Source organism: Canis lupus, chromosome 10, assembly GCF_011100685.1.
Source record: "Canis lupus familiaris isolate Mischka breed German Shepherd chromosome 10, alternate assembly UU_Cfam_GSD_1.0, whole genome shotgun sequence".
Taxonomy (NCBI): domain Eukaryota; kingdom Metazoa; phylum Chordata; class Mammalia; order Carnivora; family Canidae; genus Canis; species Canis lupus.
In genome coordinates, this window is record NC_049231.1 from 23,687,238 (window position 1) to 23,693,237 (window position 6,000).

Here is a 6,000-nt window from a genome sequence, read left to right on the forward strand (position 1 = left end):
CCCACAAGTCCCTGCCTGTGGCCTGGCTCAGAAGCCAAGGGAGCTGCACGGGGGTGGATGGGGGCAGGGGGGCACAGGAGCCCAGAGTCAGGTCTGACCTTCCCAGCTTTGGGAAAATGTATCTAGGTTCACATTATTTTTAGTTACTCTGCTCAATATATGTTGTGACTCCTCTATTTGTAGATTCATGACTTGCACCACTTCTGGAAAATTCTCAGCCATGATCTCCTCATTTGCCACGTGTCCTCCAAGCCTGCCTTCGGACACTCAGCTTAGGCTCTGCGGTACCTTCTTGTTCTATGAGGCGTCTCTGCACCTTGCGTCACACGTTCAATCTCCTTGCCTCCCTGTGCTGCATAATGAGTGGTTACCTCATCCCCGTGTTCCAGCCAGTTCTTCATCATGTGCCTGCGGTCAATGAAGCCCCTCTCTGCTGAGAATTTAATTTTTAAAATTGTATTTATTTTAAAGATGTTATTTATTTATTTGAGAGAGAGAGAGCTCAAGCAGGGGGAGGGGCAGAGTGAGAGAGAGAGAAGCAGACATCCTGCTGAGCAGGGAGCCGGATGGGGACTCGATCCCAAGACCCCGGGATCATGACCTGAGCCAAAGGCAGATGCTTCACCCAGGGAGCCACCCAGGCGCCCCTAAAATTGTATTTTTAATATCTTCAGTTTCTATTTGGCTTCATTTTAAATCACCCTGACCACTGTTGATGGTCTCTTATCCCCTCATCACTATTTAATTTCATTTTTTATATTTCTAAATACTTGAAACTTGGTTGTTTTACATTCTGTATCATCAGATACAGCTCTCTGTAGTCCCTGGTGGGGGCAGGGAGTTATGTCTCTATTTCCAGCATGTTTTACTTCAACTGACTCTCTGTCATAATGGCTTATTTCCATGTGCACATGTGTGTTTGTGTGTGTTTTTGTAAACTCATATGTTGTTGAATTTAATCTGGAAATCCAAGGGGCCCTAAGAGGGTTTGCACTTACTTCTGCCGGGAGCCAGGAGCTGGGTCATTACTAACCAACGACTGTTAGGAGCTAGTTGGACTGTTAGGGAGTCAGGGCCAGGGTCCCCAACAAGAAAATATAGAGTCAGGACAGCTAAGATTAAAACAGCCCTGACACCCTGCACTGCAGCTTAGACGGGACCACACTCACATTCTGCTTTGCAGCCCTTGCAGAAACGACTTCTGCAAAAAGTCCTAAAATAAGACAATTAACCGCAAAAGCATATCTCGGGCAGTGGGCAGTTAGGACAGAAGCCCCCAGATGTCAGACCATCAGCCTGTGGACATTGACCTAATAGGGTGACAGATATGTGACCGAAGCCCTGATGGCCATGACTCAGCACACCCCGATTGCCTAAGATAGCTCTGCAAAAGAGCTCATAAAACTCCCTAAACTTAGAAACTCCAAGGGCAGCCCTCTGGGGCCCCCTCCCTCCTTCTCCGGGAGCTTTAGACTATCACTCAATAAGCTCTGCTTGGCCGCCCCCCACTCTTCATCAGCTCTACCTCTTCATTCTCCTGGGTGGCGAGACCAAGAGCTGCAGGTGTTAAAGGCGGAGAAATCCTGCAGCGGGACTCCGGGGCCTGTGGAGGATCCTGGCTTCCTGTGGGGGGAACGGGTTTCCTTGCTCCTTTCATGCCACCTGGCCCAGGGCTGCTTCTCCCGGGCCTTCTCGGGTCCCCTCCACACTCACTGTCCACCGTCCCGCTCTGTGGCTTGTTCTGGCCTTGGATCATCTCCTAATTTGAGATTCTGACCAACAGGTGCTCCCCACGCAGACTTCGCTGTTTCCCACCTCTGGGCTTCTGCTCAGGCTCTTCTTTCTGCCTGGAACACATTTTCTTTCTTTTTTTTAAAGGTTTTATTTATTTATATGAGAGAGAGAGAAAGAGAGACCACTCACAGGGGGAGGAGCAGAGGGAGAAACAGACTCCATGCTCGGTGTGGAGCCCCACGTGGGGGTCGATGCCATGACCTTGAGATCATGACCTGAACCAAAATCAAGAGTTGGATGCTGGGATCCCTGGGTGGCAGCGGTTTGGCGCCTGCCTTCGGCCCAGGGCGCGATCCTGGAGTCCCCGGATGGAGTCCTGCACCGGGCCGCCTGCATGGAGCCTGCTTCTCCCTCCTCCTGCGTCTCTGCCTCTCTCTCTCTCTCTCTCCCTCTCTCTCTGTGTGTGTGACTATCATGAATAAATAAAAATCTTTAAAAAAAAAAAAGAGTTGGATGCTTAGTTGACTGAGCCACCCAGGCGCCCCCGGAACACATTTTCCGGCCACTTTTCCTCTTCGTTCTCACTAGAAGTCCTTCCCCAACACGCCCTGCCGAGACGGACACCTCCTCTGGTCTTCCGTGGCCCCTGGACACGCCACACTGCGCCATCCGTCGATCAGCCTGTGTCTCTCCCCAGACTCCGAGCCCGCCGGGGGACTGCTCAGGGAGGGTTTGCTGAAGGGGAGCATGAGTCGGCCTCTGACACCCCCCGGGCTGCCGCGGCCTGAAGGCCCGCTCCCCTGGCCACAGCCCTGCCCCCCGCAGCCCTGAGGGGGCCCCGGAGCCGCTGGTCACCACTGGCAGTGGCGGGGTGGCGGCCCACATGGTGCGAGCCCCCCCCCCAACGAGCACTGCTGTGGACGGCTACGGGGACTCGGGGACTCGTGCGATTCCAGGTGGCGCTGCCCTGGGGGGCGAGCGTGGCTCCCACGCGGGTCCACCCCGGGAGGCCTGAGGCCCAGGCTACGGCTGTCGCCTCCCTTCCCTCTGGGCTCTGGGGAGCAGAGGGGCACCCAGGGATCCTCAGTGTCTGGCCCAAACAGCTAAAGGCCTCAGCCTGCTCGTCCCGGGGTGCAGACGAGGGGCCAGAGTCAGTCTCCGGGGCTCCCGCCCTCTGAGCCTGCCGTCTGACCCTTTCCCCGAGTGTCTCTCGCTCTCCGCCCCATCTCTGGGCCCCTGTGTCTCTTCCTGCCCCCATCTCTCTCGCTCATACTCTCCGGTCCCCTGTGCCCCTCCTGGCTTCCCTGTGCTCTCCAGGCCCGGCCAGGGCCCCACCTGGCCTCCGGGGAAGCTCCCAGCCCCAGCCTGCCAGCCCTAAGGGACACACACAGATGCTGTGCTCTTGGATCAGTGGAGACCAGCTGGAGCCTCCCCCAAAGCACACTTCCTAGGAAACTGGAGGAAAGTAAAAGCCAAACAATGGAAAGAACAGCGGTCCCAAGAGGGGGAGGCCAAGCGGGTCTCCTACCAGGGCGTCCCCAGGGCTGAGCCTGAGCCTGGCTCCAAAGGCCTGGCCCCATCCCACCATCAGGGGCCTCCCACCCAGGCTCCAGGGAGTCTCCCATCCGGGCCCCAGAGCCCTCTCTCTCCCCTGTGGACCCTGGCAGGGGAGGTGAGGAGAGCAGGGTTGGCAGGGTAGGGGTGAAACCCCTCGGAGATACTGACATAAGGAAGAATAGAGTGACCTCCGAGAGGTCAGCAGGGATGCCCAGGATGGAGGGCACTCTGCCCCCACCCGGTCTGTGTCACCCTGCCCCAGACCGTCACGGTTGTTCCATTTCCTGCCACACCAGACGTGACCACTCCAGGGGGAGAGGATGCTCTGAGCAGCCCCGAGAGTGTCCAAGTCGTGGGTGCACTGGCCCAGAGGCACAAATGGGGAACCGACCTCTGGGCCTCTTGAAGCACCCTGGGCCTCTGGAACCTCTGCCCGCACTGCAGCTGAAGGCCGCTCAGAGCCCAGACCCAGGGCTTTGCAAAGTGGAGCTGAGGACAAGATGCTAATTTTTCCCAGTGGTGGAAAATGTCACAGGTGGAACCCAGGAGCCTTCAGCAGCGTCTTCCTGACTATATAGAAGAAGCTGGACTCCAGGAGAGAAACACGGGAGCTCTTTTTCTTCCCGACTGGGGGGCATTGGACGCCCCATGCTTGGGGCCTTTCTGCCTCCCCAAGATTTGGTTTTGAAGGAGTCCAGAACATTCCACACCAAAAATATGCCACTTTGGTATATGGATTCTTTTGAGCTGAAGGTGTGGCCTGGGCACACCGGGGTGCAGGAGCACCTGGTTCCAGGGCCCCAAACAGACTGGGTAGGCCACTCACTGCTGACAAAATCCTAAGGGAGGGAGATAAATGGTGGTGACACAGGGAAGTTTATCTCAGTGAGGCCAATGCCTGGAAGGCAGTGCACCGACATCTCAAACGCTGTCCCCAAAGAGCTAAAAAGACGTCCAGGTTTATACAGGAAAAATGTGGGACAAAGGTCAATGGATTGGAACAGGTGGACAGTAAGGGTCAGGTTGTCATTGTCGTGGGCTCAGTCACCTGGGGAGTTACTGGCTCAGGGCGGACCTATTGCTTGAGGGGGTAGTTCTGGTTCCCATCAGGGGATGTTCTGCCTGCAGGGTCTTTCACCTGAGATAAGAGATACTTGGGAAAGGACTTAGAAAGTTCGAGGTCAAAATGGAGGTAACTGAAGTGCTCACTCTTTCAAAGACACTTGAGAAGCAGCAGGCGCAGCCAGGGCTCCCCACCCTCGCCCTTTTCTACCTAAAAGCTGGTCATAACATTTCCTAGGAGAAAGGTGCCCTCTCTGCACCAAGGAGAGAACATTCTTATCACCAGAGACTGGGGGTTGATGCCAAATCTGATGTGGACAAACGAACCTGCTAAAGCAAGCCTTGAGTTTCTCCCTCGAGATTCTCTCCTAATCACTGGCCAACCATCTACTGGCCCAGCCTAGCCCCCTCATCTTGTCACATCCCTACAATGTGTCGTTCTTTGTTTTGGAAAATATATAAGCTTTTGGGCCTAAGAGCTCTTAGATCCTTCGTTTTCTTCTGAAGACTCTTGTGTACACATAGAAACATTATAGAAACCTGTACACTTCTCTCCTGTGATACTGTCTCATGTCAGCTAAGCCTCAGGCTAGCCAAAAACTAAAAGATCTATTAGATGGGAGAAGATATTTGCAAATGACGTATCCAATAAAGGATTAGCATCCACAGTATATAAAGAACTTATGGGCAGCCCGGGTGGCTCAGCGGTTTAGCACCACCTGCAGCCCAGGGCCTGATCCTGGAGTCCCGGGATCGAGTCCCACATCGTGCTCCCTGCATGGAGCCTGCTTCTCCCTCTTCCTGTGTCTCTGCCTCTCTCTCTCTCTCTCTGTCTCTCATGAATAAATAAATAAATAAAAATCTTAAAAAAAAATAACTTATACAACTCAACCTCCCCAAACCAAATAATACAGTTAAAAAATGAGCAGGAGACAGGAACAGACATTTCTCCAAAGAAGACCTACAGATGGCCAACACACATGTGAAAAGATGCTCCATATCACTCATCGTCAGAGAAATACGAATCAAAACCATAATGAGATATCACCTCACACCTGTCAGAATGGCTAAAATCAAAACCACAAGAAACAACAGGTGTTGGCGACGATGCGGAGAAAAAGAAACCCTCGTGCGCTGTTGGTGGAAACGCAAACTGCTGCAGCCACTGTGAAATGAGTGCGGAGGTTCCTCAAAAAATTAAAAATAGAATTACCGTATGACCCAGCAATTCCACTACTGGGTATTTACCCAAAAAATACAAAAGTACTAATTCAAAGGGATACATGCCCCACTATGTTTACAGCCACGTTATTTACGATAGCCAAGATATGGAAGCAGCCCAAGTGTCCATTGATTGATGAGTGGATAACGAACATGTATATATATATATATATATATATATATATATATATATATATATATATTTATTTATTTATTTATTTATAATGGAATATTAGCAATAAAAAAAAGAATGACCTCTTGCTATTTGCAGCAACATGGATGGAGCTAGAGAGTATTATGCTGAATGAAATAAGTGAGTCAGAGAAAGACAAATATCAAATGATTTCATTCACATGTGGAATTTAAGAAACAAAACAAATGAACAAAGGAAAAGAGAGAGAGAGAAAGAAACCCAGAAATAGATTC